Source organism: Caretta caretta, chromosome 7, assembly GCF_965140235.1.
Source record: "Caretta caretta isolate rCarCar2 chromosome 7, rCarCar1.hap1, whole genome shotgun sequence".
In the NCBI taxonomy this organism is placed as follows: Eukaryota; Metazoa; Chordata; order Testudines; family Cheloniidae; genus Caretta; species Caretta caretta.
Window position 1 is genome coordinate 50980831 of NC_134212.1, and position 20727 is coordinate 51001557.

The window sequence follows — 20727 nt, forward strand, 5'->3', positions numbered from 1 at the left end:
GAGAGCACCGACTGTGATTTATTTTTCCTAGGTCCCCTTTGAGCCTGTAACACAGGGGAAACACACAGTATTCATGAAAAACATTAAGAAAAAACTCTCCCACTTTGTCACGTCTCTCCCCCTTTGAGTCTGACGTGAGCAAGGTCAGTTTAGCCAGTGACCTGGGGAACTTCAGGCCCCGTCTCTTCATGACAAAGCATCAGCTATAACATTGGCACTGCCACTCACATAGCCCACCTCCATGTCATAATCCTGGAGCGCCAGACTCCACCTCAGGAACTTGGCGTTGCCCCCTTTCATCAGCGCAGCCACAGCAGGGACGAGTGGTCAATGTACATAGTGAAGCACCATCCAACTAGATAATGACTGCAGCTTTTTAAGGGCCCACACCAGGGTGAGACATCCCTTCTCTAGACCACATAGCTCTGCTCCAGGAGCAGCAGCTTCCTACTCAGGTACACGATTGGTGTCGTCTCTCCCCCTTTGCATCAATTTGCATCAGCACTGCACCCAGCCCAGTGTCTGAAGCATCAGTGAACATCATGAAGAGTTTGTCAAAGACTGGGCTTACCAGAACTGGGCACTTGACCAGAGCCTTCTTCAGAGCACAGAGTACTCAGTCCAGACCACTTTATCTGGCTTACCCTTCTTACATAGCTCAGTGATGGGAGCATAGAGCGACCTAAAATGGGTACAAACCTGCCATCCCCATAAAGGCCTGGACCTGTTTCTTAGACTTGGGAGTGGGCCAGTCTCTGAGCACCCCCACCTTGGATGGCTCTGGCTTTAGGCAGCCACTCCCCACCTTGTGGCCCAGGTGCAATACTTCTGCCAGCCCGCCCCTTTCAGCTTTAACAGTCAGTCCTGCATTGCAGAGGTGACCCAGCATCCCCTTCACCAGGGATATATGAGCCTCCCATGTCTGGCTAAAGTTATAGATATCATCAATGTACGCTAGGGCAAAGCAAGTCCTCTATCCCACTCAGTAATTGATCAGTCCGGCACTGGGAGGTGGCAGGTGCCCTCTTGAGGGTGAAAAGCAGGACCAAGACCTCATAGAGTCCCAGAGGAGTGATAAAAGCAGACTTCAATCTGGCATCTGGCTCCAAAGGCACCTGCCAGTAAACCTTGATGAGATCCATAGGTACCAAGCTCCCCACAACTTGTCTAGGCGCTCATCAGGCCAAAGCATGGGTTTGGCATCGAACACGATGATGGCATTGAGCTTCCACACAGAACCAGATAGACGCGTCCTTCTTGGAGACCAGCACCACGGGCAAGGCGCTGGGGCTGAAGGACGGCTGGATCACCCCTAAAGTCAGCATGTCTCTGACCTCTCACGCCAGTGGGACAGCTAAGTTAGTGAGGGAGGCAGAGGATAGCTGGTCAGAGAGGGGAATTGATTCCAGAGGAAGGTTGGCCCCTGTCACAGGGAAGCGCTCCACTAGGTGATCTTCTCTCTTCTTCTCCCACTGGCCACACACAGCCAGCACCAACTTCTGCATGTCACAGTACGGCTTTATCATGTTGACCTGGTACCCTTGGTGGCTGAGAGCACAGTTGGACAGTTCCACATAGTTCACCTCATTCAGCTGTTTGATACCCTTAAAGGGCCCATCCCAGGCGGCTTGTAGCTTATTCTTCAGCACTGGGATGAGAACAATCACTTGGTCCCTGGTGGCATAGGAGCGAGCCTGGTCCCCGGTGGCATAGGTACGAGCCTGCGCTGAGTGGTTGTACCAGACCTTCTGCTTCCCTTGGACCCGAGCTAGGTTCTCCCTGGCCAGACCCATGAGCTCAATGAGCTTTTCCCGGAATATTAGTATGTACTCCAAAACTGACTCCTCAATGGAAGAAGCCTTCCTCTCCCATTCATCCCTCACTAAGTCCAGAAGTCCCCTCACTCTCCTCCCACAGAGCAATTCGAAAGGGGAGAACTCCATAGATTGCTGGGGTATGTCTTGGTATACAAACAGCAGGTGGAGTAAATCCAGTCCCGCAGATGCTGGTCGATAAAAGTCTTCAGCATAATCTTGAGGGTCCCATTAAACTTCTCCACCAGCTGGTTAAACTGAGGGTGATATGCAGAGGCCCAGGTGTGCCAGACCCCACATTTCGCCCACAAGCACGGGAGCAGGGCTGGAGTTGCGCCACATCACACGATTTACTGCCTCAACACCAACACCCTGGCAGGGCTAGTGCCATGGCCCCCTGTGACATTCTATACCTTGGGGGAGCATACTATAACTCCATATTCCTCATTTTCATATAATCATGATCTTACATATAAAGCATGCTTTGTATGGTATCAGGGGAAAGGTCACGATCTGCTGAAAGTCATTTCTCTATCCATACCTGTATTCCATTAATGCATATGAAGTTATGAGAACTGTGTTGTATGGTTCTCTCTAAAACATACTGTAAATTGGGGAGGCAATCCTATTAGTTCCCCAGAGGCAACAGAAAGGAACGTAACCAACACTTGGGTGGCGTTTCAAACAACCCATCAACAACCATTGTCCAGCAAGGGAGCTACAATTCAATGACTCACCTGCATGAAACCATACCAGGAGAATTGCCCAACCTTGCCCATTGCTCAGCAATGCCCCCAGACATCCCTGGACTTGTGTTCTACAAGCACATGGACTGAGGTTATAAAACAGACACACAGGCCATGCACTGGGCCTTTTCCTGCTGCCACTCATGCTGCAAGCAACTAAGGGCTTGTCTACACTGGCACTTCACAGCGCTGCAACTTTCTTTCTCAAGGGAGTGAAAAAACACCCCCACACACACAATTTGCTGCAAGTTTCACAGCTATAAAGTACCAGTGTAGACAGTGAACCAACGATGAGATTGGCCCAGGTTTAAGGAACAAACCTGTAAATTAAGGACTGCAATATCCAGTGGGGTGAGAAGAACTGCTTAAACTAGTTGCTGCCCAGTCTAACAGGGTTGAGAGTTTAGACTGTGTGCTTATATTTTATTTCTTTTGGTAACCAACTCTGACTTTTTGCCTATCACTTAATATAATTTAAAATCTAACTTTTATCATCAATAAATTTGTTTAATTGTTTATCTTTACCCATGAGTTTGTATGACGTGTGGGGCAAATCTGCTCAGGTTTTGCACTTTCCATTGTAGAAGAGGTGAACCAATTACTTAATTTCCACTGGCCATCTTGCGCAATGCAAGACGCTATATTCCTGAGGTACAGTGCTGGGGGGGGATTTGGCTCCGATGCCTTTCTCTGTGTGATTCATGAATGGCTCTGGGAGCATTCATGCACATAGGTGTGTGTGGGGCTCCATATGCTACTGGGCGGAGTAATCAGAGCTCTTGGAGGGGTCTGCTGCTGGTTACTAGCAAGGCATTGTGAGAGACAGCCCAGGCTGGAGAGAGTTAATGGTCCTAGGCTGCACCCCGGGACGCAGACCGTCACACACACCCCATTGTCCCCCCAACTCCAGCACCTTGGCAGGGCTAGAAAAATATCCCCTGCCCTGCTCCCCCACACCAACCACTGAGCAGGGCTAGTGCTGCAGCTGCATCTGCTCCGAGCACACTGAGACTGTCCTGTAGTAAGTTAGGTCTGGGTATTCGTCTGGCTCTGCACCACGTGGGGACTGGTCCTGGCTGAGGTGGATGGTGGGATGGAAATAGTTGAAACCATCGTGGAATTCCTCAAAGGCTTCTTTTCCATGGCTCCAGATGATGAAGATATTATCAATGTAGCGCAAGTAGAGTAGGGGCGTTAGGGGATGGGAGCTAAGGAAGCATTGTTCTAAGTCAGCCATAAAAATGTTGGCATACCATTGGGCAATGCGGTTACCTATAGCAGTGTCGCTGACTTGAGGGTATATATTGTCCCCACTTTCTGCAACATGCTGCAGTACTGCTTCCTTGGCCTGCTGTCCTTGGGAAGTCACAGTGTAAGGTCCCTGCACAGGTTTCTAAGAATGCTGATTTGGTGTTCTGCCATTATCATTTGTAGAGCCTGTGTCAAGCTGGCTTGCAAAGTGTAAGTACCAACTTCAGGACAGACTGTTAAAACCAGGGCACAAACCCCACATTGGTGAAATCTAGTTATAGAACTCACAACCAACCAATACCAAATGTAAACTCCTCAGGCACGAAAACAGTCTAAGCATTGCCACCCAGGGAAGCCTGCCTTTGTGATAGACGGTCCCTTACACCAAGAATCACAGGAATATTCAGGTTTCTCCCAGTCCCAAAGGATCAGTCATTTACCCCAGTCAATTGCACTTCAGATCTCACATCAAAATTCAACATCTGTAGCTAATCCTGTAATAAACTATATACAGATTTATTAAAAAGAAAACAAGGAAGTTGTTTATGAGATTAAAGTAGGTCAGCATATATACAATTGAGTTACAATTTTAAGTTTCAAAAAGTAGAAGTTTCTATAATAAGCAAGGTCTATAGATCCTTTAGGGCTAACCCAGACTGAGCAGTTAGGGATCCCTGTGCTTAGAAAACCATGTCCCCCAGAATCCAAAGAGCATTGAGATACAGTTCCTTCTTCTTAGAGATTTTTATTCCTTTTCCCCTGTGTGCTTTTAGCTGTGATCTCAGCTGATGGGAGAAATCAGAAGAACATAAAAATGGCCATACTGGGTCAGACCAAAGGTCCATCTAGCCCAGTATCCTGTCTGCCGACAGTGGCTAATGCCAGGTGTCCCAGACAGAATGAACAGAACAGGTAATCGTCAAGTGATACATCCCCCATCGCCCATTCCCAGCTTCTGACAAACAGAAGCTAGGGACTCCATCCCTGCCCATCCTGACTAATAGCCATTAATGGACCGATCTTCCAGGAACTTATCTAGTTCTTCTCTGATTCCAGTTATATTTTTGTCCTTCACAACATCTTCTGGCAAAGAGTTCCACACGTTGTCTGTGCATTGTGTGAAGAAATACTTCCTTCTGTTTGTTTTAAACCTGCTGCCTATTAATTTCATTTGGTGACCCCTGGTTCTTGTGTTATGAGAAGGAATAAATAACAATTCCTTATTTACTTTCTCCACACCAGTCATGATTTTATAGACCTCAATCATATCCCCCCTTAGTTGTCTCTTTTCCAAGCTGAAAAGTCCCAGTCTTATTCATCTCTCCTCATATGGAAGCCATTCCATGCTCCTAACCACTTTCGTTGCCCTTTTCTGAACCTTTTCCAATGCCAATATATCTTTTTTGAGGTGGGGCATCCACATCTGAACACAGTATTCAAGATGTGGGAGTACCATGGATACAGGCAATTTGATATTTGTTGTGTTATTATGTATCCTTTTCTTAACGATTCCCAACATTCTTAATGATTCCCAACATCACTTTTTTGACTGCCACTGCACATTCGTGGATGTTTTCAGAGAACTATCCATGATACCACACAAGAAAGATCTGGGCCTCAACCACTAATTTAGACCCCATCAGTTTATATGTATACATGGGATTATGTTTTCCAATGTGCATTACATTGCATTTATCAACATTGAATTTCATCTGCCATTTTGTTGCCCAGTTACCCAGTTTGGAGAGATTCTTTTGTAGCTCTTCACAATCTGCCTGGGACTTAACTATCTTGAGTAGAGGATGCCCAGAGGGAACTCAAATGATGGGGATTTTCTCTGAGAACAAGCAGTGTCTGGGAACAAGCAATGACCCCACCCCTACCTAGAGGCAGGGGACGGTGCTAGTCACCCGAAAAGGTCCCGCTTTGAGATCCAGAGGGACAACCTCTACCGAGGTGGTCAAAGACCCCCCAGACACAGGAAGACCTCTGAGAGATGCTGGTTCTGTGAAGGCTATGCTGTGGCCTCCTGCACTTGGCCCACTTGATGCCCTGGGCAGTATACCTCCGTAGAAAATACTCTCCAAAGGCTGGCCCAATGGTTCTTCTAGCCAGGCATCCACCAGGAGGTACAGTAGAAACTCAGAGTTACAGACACCTCGGGAATGGAGGTTGTCCGCATCTCTGAAGTGTTCGTAACTCTGAACAAAGTATAGTTCAGGCTCCAGATCCAGTAGCTGACACTGCAGGCCAGGCTTCAGCAGCAGCTGAGCTCCCTACTCAGCCCCAAGATGAGTTTGCAAGCTTGTCCCCCTCCTGGCAGGGTGTGTGTGTGTGTGTGAGAGAGAGAGAGACAGAGAAAAAATAGTACATCCCCCTCCTGGCCAGAGAAGGAGGTTAAAAACAGTGCATCCGCCTCCCAGTTGTGGGAGGGGAGGGAGGATTGAATGCAGTGCAGAACCCAGCACTGCTCCTACTCTGCTGGCTGGTTCCAGCTGCCTTGGGCTGGCAGCATAGCGTCTCGCTGTAAGTGGCTGCCCTGCGCATGGTGGTGAGGATGGGGACAGACTGCCCAGATGTGCCTACCTTTAAGATGCAATACGAGCACAGTACAGTATTTTATTTTTTTTATTTTTTTGGTCTCTGCTGCTGCCTGATTGGTTGCTTTCAGTTTCACTTGGTGTCCGGTTGACCAGTCAAGTCCATAACTCTGGAGTCCATATCTTTGCAGTTCTATTGTAAAGGATTACAGTGCCTCTTGCCCAGAGTGCCAGCGGCCTGACCGAAGGGAGTACCCAAGCCACCGCTCATCCCCTTATCTGTGATATGGGTCCCATTTGAATGTATCGGCCTGGACCTGGTGGGGCCAATGAAAAGGAACGGGGCGGAAAAGTGCTACATTCTGGTGGTTATTGACTATGCCACTGGTACCCCAAAGCTGTCCCTTTGTGGACAGCTACAGCAACTAAGATCTCCGATGAGCTAGTGAAAGTCTTCACCAGAATGGGGATACCATGAGAGATCCTAACTCATCAGGGTACCAACGTGGTATCCTGTCTGAGGGCTGAATTCTGCCGCTTACTTACCATATGGGCTTTCAAGACGTTGGTGTACCACCCTCAAACTGATGGGCTGGTAAAGCATTTCAACCAGATGTTGAAAATGATGTTGCATAAGTTTGTGGAAAAAGACCCTCAGCACTGGAACACTTTACTCCCAGCCCTGTTGTTCACTATGCTGGAAGTATCCCAGGCATCAACAGGCTTCTCACCCTTTGAGCTCCTCTATGGAAGGCAACCCTGTGGCATTCTCGACCTCCTTTGGGATAACTGGGAGGAGCAAGAAACCTGGGTCACAGGTGTGGTCCACTACGTGTTGCAACTGCATGAGCGACTCCATACTTTGGGGACAAATTATGTTCATCTATGTGTCTGACAATTTTGTTCTTTACTATAGTTTCGGCCAGTTTGCCCAGTGCTGAAGTCAGGCTTACCGGCCTGTAATTGCCAGAATCAACTCTAGAGCCCTTTTTAAAAATTAGCGTCACATTAGCTATCCTCCAGTCATTTGGTACAGAAGCTGATTTCAATGATAGGATACAGACTACAGTTAGTAGTTATGCAATTTCACATTTGAGTTCCTTCAGAACTCTTGGATGAATACCATCTGGTCCTGGTGACTTATTGCTGTTTAATTTACCAATTTGTTCCAAAAGCTCCTCTAAAGACACCTCAATCTGGGACAGTTCCTCAGATTTGTGACCACTTGCATGACTCTTAGAATCATAGAATCATAGAATATCAGGGTTGGAAGGGACCTCTGGAGGGCATCTAGTCCAACCCCCCGCTCAAAGCAGGACCAATCCCCAACTAAATCATCCCAGCCAGGACTTTGTCAAGCCTGACCTTAAAAATATCTAAGGAAGGAGATTCCACCACCTCCCTAGGTAACGCATTCCAGTGTTTCACCACCCTCTTAGTGAAAAAGCTTTTCCTAATATCCAACGTAAACTTCCCCCACTGCAACTTGAGACCATTACTCCTTGTTCTGTCATCAGCTACCACTGAGAACAGTCCAGATCCATCCTCTTTGGAACCCCCTTTCAGGTAGTTGAAAGCAGCTATCAAATCCCCCCTCATTCTTCTCTTCCGCAGACTAAACAATCCCAGTTCCCTCAGCCTCTCCTCATAAGTCATGTGTTCCAGTCCCCTAAGCATTTTTGTTGCCCTCCGCTGGACTCTTTTCAATTTTTCCACATCTTTCTTGTAGTGTGGGGCCCAAAACTGGACACAGTACTCCAGATGAGGCCTCACCAATGTCGAATAGAAGGGAATGATCACGTCCCTCGATCTGCTGGCAATGCCCCTACTTATACATCCCAAAATGCCATTTGCCTTCTTGGCAACAAGGGCACACTGCTGACTCATATCCAGCTTCTCGTCCACTGTCACCCCTAGGTCCTTCTCTGCAAAACTGCTGCCTAGCCATTCGGTCCCTAGTCTGTAGTGGTGCATTGGGTTCTTCCGTCCTAAGTGCAGGACTGTGCACTTGTCCTTGTTGAAGCTCATCAGATTTCTTTTGGCCCAATCTTCTAATTTGTCTAGGGCCCTCTGTATCCTATCCCTCCCCTCCAGCGTATCTACCACTCCTCCCAGTTTAGTGTCATCTGCAAACTTGCTGAGAGTGCAATCCACACCATCCTCCAGATCATTTATGAAGATATTGAACAAAACTGGCCCGAGGACCGACCCTTGGGGCACTCCACTTGATACCGGCTGCCAACTAGACATGGTGCCATTGATCACTACCTGTTCAGCCCGACAATCTAGCCAACTTTCTATCCACCTTATAGTCCATTCATCCAGCCCATACTTCTTTAACTTGCTAGCAAGAATACTGTGGGAGACCGTGTCAAAAGCTTTGCTAAAGTCAAGGAACAACATGTCCACCGCTTTCCCCTCATCCACAGAGCCAGTTATCTCGTCATAGAAGGAAATTAGATTAGTCAGGCATGACTTGCGCTTCGTGAATCCATGCTGACTGTTCCTGATCACTTTCCTCTCCTCTAAGTGTTTCAGAATTGATTCCTTGAGGACCTGCTCCATGATTTTTCCAGGGACTGAGGTGAGGCTGACTGGCCTGTAGTTCCCAGGATCCTCCTTCTTCCCTTTTTAAAAGATGGGCACTACATTAGCCTTTTTCCAGTCGTCCGGGATTTCCCCCGATCGCCATGAGTTTTTAAAGATAATGGCCAATGGCTCTGCAATCACATCCGCCAACTCCTTTAGCACTCTCGGATGCAGCGCATCCAGGCCCATGGACTTGTGCACGTCTAGCTTTTCTAAATAGTCCCGAACCACTTCTTTCTCCACAGAGGGCTGGTCACCTCCCCATGCTGTGCTGCCCAGTGCAGTAGTCTGGGAGCTGACCTTGTTAGTGAAGACAGAGGCAAAAAAAGCATTGAGTACATTAGCTTTTTCCATCTCCTCTGTCACTAGTTTGCCTCCCTCATTCAATAAGGGGCCCACACTTTCCTTGTCTTTCTTCTTGTTGCTAACATACCTGAAGAAACCCTTCTTGTTACTCTTAACATCTCTTGCTAGCTTCAGCTCCAGGTGTGATTTGGCCTTTTTGATTTCACTCCTGCATCCCCGAGCAATATTTTACTTACCTCAGAGCTTTGGTCTCCTTCCCCCAGTGAACCTAGCTTAAAACCCTCCTCACTAGGTTAGCCAGCCTGCTTGCGAAGATGCTCTTCCCTCTCTTCGTTAGGTGGAGCCCGTCTCTGCCTAGCACTCCTCCTTCTTGGAACACCATCCCATGGTCAGAGAATCCAAAGCCTTCTCTCCGACACCACCTGCATAGCCATTCGTTGACTTCCACGATTCAACGGTCTCTACCCAGGCCTTTTCCTTCCACGGGCAGGATGGACGAGAAGACCACTTGTGCCTCAAACTTCTTTATCCTTCTTCCCAGAGCCACGTAGTCCGCAGTGATCCGTTCAAGGTCATTCTTGGCAGTATCATTGGTGCCCACGTGAAGAAGCAGGAAGGAATAGCGATCCGAGGGCTTGATGAGTCTTGGCAATCTCTCCGTCACATCGTGAATCCTAGCTCCTGGCAAGCAGCAGACTTCTCGGTTTTCCTGGTTGGGGCAGCAGATAGATGACTCAGTCCCCCTGTGGAGAAAGTCCCAGATATCCACCACCCGCCTCCTTCTCTTGGGAGCAGTGGTCGTGGAACCCCCAACCCTAGGACAGTGCATCTCATGCCTTCCAATTGGCAGAGTCTCCTTCTGTTCCCTTCCCTCAGATGTATCATCTAGTACACTCTCCGCATTAGTACCTGTGGAGAGAACATGAAAACGGTTACTTACCTGTATCTGCATTGCTGGTACATGGACGCTCCCCTTTCTTCTTCTGGAGGTCACATGCTGCCAAATTTCTTCACTGGCCTCCTGTCCCCGCTGCGCAGCCTGCTCTGAATCTTCAGAACATTGTGCCTGTAGAAGCATATCCTAATGTCTGTCTAGGAAATCTTCAGTTTCTCTTATGCAAAGCAGGGTCGATACCTGTTGCTCCAGACCTTGAACCTTCTCTTCCAATATGGAGACCAGCTTGCACTTTGTACAGACAAAGTCGCTTCTGTCCTGTGGAAGAAAGACAAACATGGCACATCCAGTGCAGGTCACAACAGCTGAACACCCCCCATCCATATTACCTTCCTTCTACGAGCTCAGTCAGGAGTCGGAGTAACTACTCAGAGAAGCCGGCAAGATGTAAGCCTCAGCAGGCTCTCCCCAGGTGAACTCCCAGGCAAACTCCCTCTGTTAGCCGCTCTGCTGTTTACTGCTCAGCCAGTTCGCAGCTGACTGGCTGACTGACTTTTATACAGTCAGGCCCACTCGAGGTTCACCTGGAAGAAAGCACTCCCTATTCACACTTTTCAAACCACCAGTCAAGCACACGGTCAAACTGTCCCCACAACAGACACTCAGATACTCACGAACACAGCCTCCTTAATGCAGCCCTTAGCGTACCTCCTCTCAGGCAGATCCCAGGCAAACTCCCTCTGTTAGCCGCTCTGCTGTTCGCTGCTCAGCTGGTTCACAGCTGACTGGCTTTTATACAGTCAGGTCCACTCGAGGTTCACCTGGAACAAAGCACTCCCTATTCACACTTTTCAAACCACCAATCAAACCACCTCTTCTTTAGAGGGGGAAGGAACGAGCAATATTCTATCTGGTGACTATGGATCTTCCTTGTTGGCCAGGATGAAGCAAATTGTACCATACACTCGCTATCGATAAAAATTCCGTGCTCTAATAAGAATATAGCAGTAGGGATATATTATCACAATCCTGGTCAGGTGGTTGGTAGTGACTGTGAAATGCTCAGGGAGATTAGAGAGGCTATTAAAATAAAAGACTCAATAATAATAATGGGGGATCTCAGTTATCCCCATATTGACTGGATACATGTCACCTCAGGACGGGATGCCGAGATAAAGTTTCTTGACATCTTAAATGACTGCTTCTTGGAGCAGCTGGTCCTGGAACCCACCAGAGGAGAGGCAATTCTTGATTTAGTCCTAAGTTGAGCACAGGATCTGGTCCAAGAGGTGAATATAGCTGGACCGCTTGGTAATAGTGACCATAATATAATTAAATTTAGTATCCCTGTGGCAGGAAAAACACCACAGCGGCCCAACACTGTAGCATTTAATTTCAGAAAGGGGAACTACACAAAAATGAGGAGATTAGTTAAACAGAAATTAAAGGGTACAGTGCCAAAAGTGAAATCTTTACAATCTGTGTGGAAACTTTTTAAAGACACCATAACAGAGGTCCAACTTAAATGTATACCCCAAATTAAAAAACATACTAAGAGAACCAAAAAAGAGCCACCGTGTCTAAACAATAAAGTAAAAGAAGCAGTGAGAGGCAAAAAGGCATCCTTTAAAAAGTGGAAGTTAAATCCTAGTGAGGAAAATAGAAAGGAGCATAAACATTGGCAAATGAAGTGTAAAAATACAATTAGGAAGGCCAAAAAAGAATTTGAGGAACAGCTAGCCAAAGACTCCAAAACAATAGCAAATTTTTTTAAAGTACATCAGAAGCAGGAAGCCTGCTAAACAACCAGTGGGGCCACTGGATGATTGAGGCACTAAAGGCGCACTCAGGGACGATAAGGCCATTGCAGAGAAACTAAATGAATTCTTTGCAACGGTCTTCACGGCTGAGGATGTGAGGGAGATTCCCAAACCTGAGCCATTCTTTTTTAGTGACAGATCTGAGGAACAGTCCCAGATTGAGGTATCATTAGAGGAGGTTTTGGAACAAACTGATAAATTAAACAGCAATAAGTCACCAGGACCAGATGGTATTCAACCAAGAGTTCTGAAGGAACTCAAACGTGAAATTGCAGAACTACTAACTGTAGTCTGTAACCTATCATTGAAATCAGCTTCTGTACCAGATGACTGGAGGATAGCTGCTGTGATGCCAATTTTAAAAAGGGCTCTAGAGGTGATCCTGACAATTACAGGCCTGTAAGCCTGACTTCAGTACCAGGCAAACTGGTTGAAACTATAATAAAGAACAATATTGTCAGACATATAGATAAACATAATTTGTTGAGGAAGAGTCAACATGGTTTTAGTAAAGGGAAATCATGCCTCACCAATCTACTAGAATTCTTTGAGGGGGTCAACAAGCATGTGGACCGAGGGTATTCAGTGGATATAGTGTACTTAGATTTTCAGAAATCCTTTGACAAGGTCCCTCACCAAAGGCTCTTACGCAAAGTAAGCTGGCACAGGATAAAAGGGAAGGTGCTCTCATGGATTGGTAACTAGTTAAAAGATAGGAAACAAAGGTTAGGTATAAATAGTCAGCTTTCAGAATGGAGAGAGAGGTAAATAGTGGTGTCCCCCAGGGGTCTGTTTTAGGACCAGTCCTATTTAACATATTCATAAATTGCCTGGAAAAGGGGTAAACAGTGAGCTGGCAAAATTTGCAGATGATATAAAATTTCCTAAAGATAAGACCCAGGCAGACTGCAAAGAACTACAAAAGGATCTCTCAAAACTGGGTGACTGGGCAACAAAATGGCAGATAAAATCTAATGTTGATAAATGCACACTAATGCACATTGGAAAGCATAATCCCAACTATACATATGAAATGATGGGGTCTAAATCAGCTGTTATCACTCAAGAAAGATCTTGGAGTCATTGTGGATAGTTCTCTGAAAACATTCACTCAATGTGCAGCGGCCGTCAAAAAATGAACAGATTGCTGGGAATAATTAAGAAAGGGATAGATAATAGGACAGAAAATATCATGTTGCCTCTATATAAATCCATGGTACGCCCACATCTTGACTACTGTGTTCAGATGTGGTTGCCCCATCTCAAAAATGATATATTAGCATTGGAAAAGGTTCAGAAAAGGGCAACAAAAATGATAAGGGGTAAGGAACGGCTTCCGTATGAGGAGAGATGAATAAGACTGGGACTTTTTAGCTTGGAAAAGAGACGGCTAAGGGGAGATATGGTAGAGGTCTATAAAATCATGACTGGTGTAGAGAAACTAGATAAGCGTTGTTTACGCCTTCTCATAACACAAGAACTAGGGGTCACCAAATGAAATTAATAGGCAGCAGGTTTAAAACAAATACATACTTTTATTTTTTCACACATCGCACAGTCAACCTGTAGAACTCCTTGCCAGAAGATGTTGTGAAGGCCAAGACCATAACAGGGTTCAAAAAAGAACTAGATAAATTCATGGACCATAGGTCCATCAATGGCTATTAGGCAGGATGGGCAGGAATGGTGTCTATAGCCTCTGTTTGCCAGAAGCTGGGAATGAGCGACAGGGGATGGATCACTTGATGATTACCTGTTCTGTTCATTCCGTCTGGGGCACCTGGCATTAGCCACTGTCGGAAGACAGGATATTGAGCTAGATGGACTTTTGGTCTGACCCAGTAGGGCCATTCTTTTGTTCTTAAGTAACCCCTTCTGTTGGAGACCACTATTCATACTTGTTAGTGTCTCTCCCCTGGCTGGTGATGTACACTCACAGAGCTGATCTCAGTCTGTGTCTGCAGCTGGATGTGGTCTTACCTGGGTGTGTGCTAGAGAAGGCTTCAGGGCCTGGCACAGCAAGGACAGGGTGAGGAAGCCCAGGCTGATGTAACGGGCACGCTCAGTGGAACCCCATCAGCACATCAGGTGGCATCCCAGATGGGGGGGGTCCAACCTGTCACAATGGCAAACTCTGATCTGTAACACTGGGCATGTCAATACAACGTGTGCTCTGAATGTTTACTAGAAAGTGGGAACAGAGTGGTGCTGTTAGGAATGGTATCATTCCCTGGGTGGATAACCAGACAGAGGGAACAGCAAGAGAACCCACCTAGGAAGCCACCAAATTAGAACTTTGTTCCTGTGTCTGCAAGATATATATGTACTTGCTTTCCACATTTAGGCAGCATTTGTGAGGAGAGGCTGAGGGAACTGGGATTATTTAGTCTGCAGAAGAGAGGAATGACGGGGGATTTGGTAGCTGCTTTCAACTACCTGAAAGGGGGTTCCAGAGAGGATGGATCTAGACTGTTCTCAGTGGTAACAGATGATCGAACAAGGAGTAATGGTCTCAAGTTGCAATGGGGGAAGTTTAGGTTGGATATTCGGAAAAATCTTTTTCACTAGGAGGGTGGGGAAGCACTGGAATCGGTTACCTAGGGAGGTGATGGAATCTCCTTCCTTAGAGGTTTTTAAGGTCAGGCTTGACAAAGCCCTGGCTGGGAAGATTTAGTTGGGGATCGGTCCTGCTTTGAGCAGGGGGTTGGACTAGATGACCTCCTGAGGTCCCTTCCAACCCTGATGAAAAGGGATTTTATAGCTACTGGCTGGCTGGGTGTCCATAAGAGAGCTATCCCCCACTTCATTTATCACAGCACACAATGCAGGGTTTAGCTTCCTCCCCGAGAGCCAAGGAAACGTTCTGATATTTTTTCAGTGAAAAATTAATTTTTTCTTAAAATTTCCTTTAATTTTATTTTTTTAAAATAAAAAATGTTTAAATATGGTCAGTCAAAACAATGGATTGGATTTTGTTGAAACAAAACATTCTGACTGACTTGAAACAAAATTTTTGATTCAATGAAAATTAAAAAAAATTTTTTTGGTTTGGCAAAGCAGTTGCCCCCTCTCCATTTCTAGAATTCCCAGCAAAATGAAAAATCCATCATTTACTCAGCTCTGCTCACAGCACACCCAAATTCACTCACCCAGCATCCCATAGTGGGGCTCCAGCCTGTGAGCTCTTGTTTGTCTTACTGGTGCTAGGAATGCAGTATTTGAAAATCAGTATATTTTCAACAAGCCACTGAGGCAGAGGTCACAATACAATTGCTCATTTGACCTGATATACAACTGTACAGGAGATCTGAGTCTATTTTTTCATTGATAAAGAAGTCATGTATAGTTGTTAGTTTTCATTTGAATCGATCCCAGTCCCGCAATGTAATTTACTCTGTGATTAAGTGTTCTTTAACTAGATTTATTCGAGACATCTAGCTGGGCTTATCTTCAACAGTCCATGCCATCAGGATGTATTTCTTAGCCAATGTTACCAATAGTAAAAAGAGCTTTGCACATTGTCTGTCTGTCCAGCAACAGTCCTGGAATAATGCCTGGGACCTTCCTCTTGAACATGGTACATGGGGGGTTCACAAATTTCATTTGCAATGAAGCGCAGCGCAGGGAGGAGACATGTTGCTGGTTCCCATTCCTCTCAGTCAGATGGTTGTGTCTTACATACCTCATTGTCTACTTCTGATGGAATAGCTAGAGCTGGTCAGAAAAAGTTTGGAGTTTTTCTGTGGAAAATTTTGACTTAATCAAAACACTCGAATCCCAGAAAACCAAAAAATGTTGGCAGAAAACTGACACAACAGAAAAATGTCAGTTGAAAAGAAAAACAAACAAAAAGGGTGGTTGGTTTTCTAATAATAATTAGGGCTGTCGATTAATCGCAGTTAACTCACTCAAAAAATTAACTGCGATTAAAATAATTAATCGCGATTAATTGCACTGTTAAACAATGGAATACCAATTGAAATGTATTAAATATTTTTGGATGTTCTACATTTTCAAATATATTGATTTCTATTACAACACAGAATACAAAATGTACAGTGCTCACTTTATATTTTTTATTACAAATATTTGCACTGTAAAAATTATAAACAAAGAAATAGTATTTTTCAATTCACCTCACAAGTACTGTAGTGCAATCTCTATCGTGAAAGTGTAACCTACAAATGTAGATTTTTTTTGGTTACATAACTGCACTCTCAAACAAAACAATGTTAAAGTTTAGAGCCCACAAGTACACTCAAAGAAGAAAAGGAGTACTTGTGGCACCTTAGAGACTAACCAATTTATTTGAGCATGAGCTTTCGTGAGCTACAGCTCACTTCATCAGATGCATACCGTGGAAACTGCAGCAGACTTTATATACACACAAAGAATATGAAACAATACCTCCTCCCACCCCACTGTCCTGCTGGTAATAGCTTATCTAAAGTGATCATCAAGTTGGGCCATTTCCAGCACAAATCCAGGTTTTCTCACCCTCCCCCCCCACACACAAATTCACTCTCCTGCTGGTAATCGCCCATCCAAAGTGACAACTCACAATTCACTCTCCTGATGGTAATAGCCCATCCAAAGTGACAACTCTCTACACAATGTACATTGTACAATGTACATCTACATTGTGTAGAGAGTTGTCACTTTGGATGGGCTATTACCAGCAGGAGAGTGAATTTGTGTGTGTGGGGGGGTGAAGGGTGAGAAAACCTGGATTTGTGCTGGAAATGGCCCAACTTGATGATCACTTTAGATAAGCTATTACCAGCAGGACAGTGGGGTGGGAGGAGGTATTGTTTCATATTCTCTGTGTGTATATAAAGTCTGCTGCAGTTTCCACGGTATGCATCTGATGATGTGAGCTGTAGCTCACGAAAGCTCATGCTCAAATAAATTGGTTAGTCTCTCTAAGGTGCCACAAGTACTCCGTTTCTTTTTGCGAATACAGACTAACACGGCTGTTACTCTAAAACAAGTACACTCAATCCTACTTGTTCAGCCAATCACTAAGACAAACAAGTTTGTTTTCATTTACGGGAGATACTGCTGCCTGTTTCTTATTTACAATGTCACCTGGAAGTGAGAACAGGCGTTTGCATGACACTTTTGTAGCCAGCGTTGCAAGGTATTTACGTGCCAATATGTTAAACATTTGTATGCACCTTCATGCTTCAGCCACCATTCCGGAGGACACGCTTCTATGCTGATGATGTTCGTTAAAAAAATAGTGTCTTAATTAAATTTATGACTGAACTCCTTGGGGGAGAATTGTATGTCCTCTGCTCTGTTTTACCTGCATTCTGCCATATATTTAATGTTAAAGCAGTCTTGGATGACCCAACACGTTTGATTTACGAACACTGTCACTGCAGATTTGACAAAATGCAAAGAAGGTACTGATGTGATATTTCTAAAAATACCACTGTGATATTTCTAAAAATAGCTACAGACCTCAACCCAAGGTTTAAGAATCTGAACTGCTGTCCAAAATATGAGAAGGACAAGGTGTGGAGAATGCTTTCAGAAGTCATAAAAGAGCAATACTCAGATGCGGAAACTACAGAACCCAAACCACCAGAAAAGAAAAAGGTGGCATCTGACTCAGATTTTGAAAATAAACATGCATCAGTCCGCTCTGCTTTGGATCATTATCGAACAGAACCCATTGTCAGCATGGATGCATGTCCTGTGGAATGGTGGTTGAAGCACGAAGGGACATATGACTGTTTAGCGCATCTGGCATGTAAATATCTTGCAACGCCGGTTACAACAGTGCCATGCAAACACCTGTTCTTACTTTCATGTGACATTGTAAAGAAGAAGTGGGCAGCATTATCTCCTGCAAACGTAACCAAACTTGTTTGTCTTAGTGATTGGCTGAAGTAGGACTGAGTGGACTTGTAGGCTCTAAAGCAGTGGTTTTCAAACTTTTTTTTTCTGGCGACCCAAATAAAGAAAATTGTTAGTGCCCGCGACCCAACGGTGATGAGGGTTTTGGGGTGTGGGAGAGGCTCAGGGCTGGGGCTGAAGGTTGGAGTGCGGGGGTGACAGCTCTGGGGTGGGACCAGGAATGAGTGGTTCAGGGGATGGAAGGGGGCTCTGGGCTGGTGCAGGGGTTGGGGTGCGGGAGGGGGTCAGGGCTCTGGGCTGGGAGTGCAGGCTCTGGGATAGGCCCAGGGATGAGGAGTTTGGGTGCAGGAGGGGGCTCTGGGTTGGGGGGGCTCAGGGCTGAGGCAGGGGGTTGGGGTGCAGGGGTTCAGGCTTACCTCAGGTAACTCCTGGTCAGCAGTGCAGCAGCGATGCTAAGGGAGGCTTCCTGCCTGTCCTGGCACCGCAGACCGTGCTGCACCCTGGAAGCAGCCAGCAGCAGGCCCAGCTCCTAGGCGGAGGCTCTCACCCACAGGCACCAACCCCCGCAGCTCCCATTGTCTGGTTCCCAGCCAACGCGAGTGCGGAGCCAGTGCTCAGGGCGGGGGTAGTGCACGGAGCCCCATGGCCCCCCTGCCTAGGAGCCGGACCTGCTACTGGCTGCTTCTGGGGCGCAGTGCAGTGTCAGAACAGATAGGAACTAGCCTGCCTTAGATGAGCTGCACCACCGACGGGACTTTTAATGACCCGGTCGGCAGTGCTGACCAGAGCCACTGCGAACCAGTGCCTTCCATTCCACAACCCAGTATTGGGTCACAACCGCAGTTTGAAAACCACTACTCTAAAGTTTTACGTTTTCAACATTTGTAAGTTCAACTTCCATTATAAAGAGATTGCACTACAGTACTTATATTAGGTGAATTGAAAATACTATTTCTTTTGTTTTTTTACGGTGTAAATATTTGTAATCACAAATAAATAAAGTGAGCACTGTATACTTTGTATTCTATGTTGTAATTGAAATCAATAAATGTGAAAATGTATAAAACATCCAAAATATTTAAATAAATGGTATTCTATTATTGTTTAACAGTGCACTTAATCGTGCGATTAATTTTTAATTACTTGACTGCCCTAATAATAATAAAACAAAATTGAAAATGTTCAAGAAAAAAAGGCACTTTCTGCAAAAATTGTAATTTCATCAATTCCCCCACGAGTTTTTCATAGAAATTTTTTTTGACAGAAAATGTTCAACCAGCCCTAGAAGCACTGCTCCTCATCCAACACACAGCAGTTTCTTTGCATGTTCACTTTTCAACTGCATAGAACCACAGTGGGTCTGTCTACATTGGAATAAAAGACCTGCAGCATGGCCACAGCTGGCCTGGGTCAGCTGACTCGGGTTCGCAGGGCTAAAAAAGCTGTGTAGACATCAAGGCTCAGGCTGGAGCCTGGGCGCAGGAACCCTTGCCCCGAATGTGGTATAAGTGACAATTTATCAATTAAGTCCAGTTTGTGTAGGTGGCCAGATAGACTGGAGAGTCTAAGGGGACTGTCTGTGACTCTATGGTAAGACTGTTATAGTTCACATTTGCTACTCGCTTGGCAAATTATAGAACACACCATGTCTGCCCTGTTTTCGAAAGGGCCGCCACCTGCATGTGTATGGCCAGGGATTGCCTGCTGTCAGCCCATGGAGTCCCAAGCCAAGTCACCAGAGGTACATCCCCATAGACAACTACCCTTGGCTCCTGGCATCAGCCCTGACAGCAGCTGCCCTAGCAACCTGTATGGGTTTATTTGATGATTTTCATACTACATGGATGAACTCAAAGGTTATCTCCGCCTCCCCAACACATCTGCAATAAAGAGACCTCCATTTATGTGCTAATTGAGGGCTTGTCTACATCGGGGTTTAAACCAGGTCAAATCAAGTTAATCTGGTTTGAAAACACTTGGTACACATAGAATCATAGAAGATGAGGGTTGGAAGAGACTTCAGGCAGTCATCTAGTCCAACCCTGTGCTCAAAGGAGGACCAACCCCACCTAAATCATCCCAGCCAGGGCTTTGTCAAGCCGGGCCTTAAAAACCGTTAAGGATGGAGGATCCTCACATGACACAATCCATCACCGCACACTAACTCTGCATTTATCCCAAAGTGTGCAGTCCTCTTGCTTCAAACTGAATTAGTTTGGTCTATTGTTTGTGTGGATGCAACTGCTGCACACCACTTTTTGCATGCCTCCAATGGCTATCCCACAATGCTTTGCAGGCTGACCATTGCTGACCTCTTTACCTGAGTGCTCTCCCCTGCTCTGGAGTCAAGTTCCAGGGATGACACCTCCCTCCTTTGAAAGCTGATGCTGAGAAGGATTGTGTCATTTTGCTCCTGGATCCCAGTATACCATTCTTGTAATACAACTGTGATTACACTCCAAAAGCTCCACACCATGGCTTATATAGCTGCCTGGAGCCGTGCTGAGATCCTGGCTCTCATTGCCATCTGGGGAGAAGCATTAGTTCAGGAAGCTCTTGTGGCCAGTCACCAGAATAAAACCTTTTTGGGGATATTGCAAAGCAGATGTCCACGACGGATAATGACCAGGATGCCAAGCAATGCCAGAGAAAGAGTAGGTTTCAGAGTGGTAGCCGTGTTAGTCTGTAACAGCAAAAAAAATGAGGAGTCCTTGTGGCACCTTAGAGACTAACAAATGTATTTGGGCATAAGCTTTCGTGGGCTAGAACCTACTTTATCAGATGCATGGAGTGGAAAATACAGAAGCAAGCATAAATACATGAAAAGATGTGAATTGCCTTACCAAATGTGAGGTTAGTCTAACGAGACAATTCAAGATTGAACGAGACAGCAGGATACCA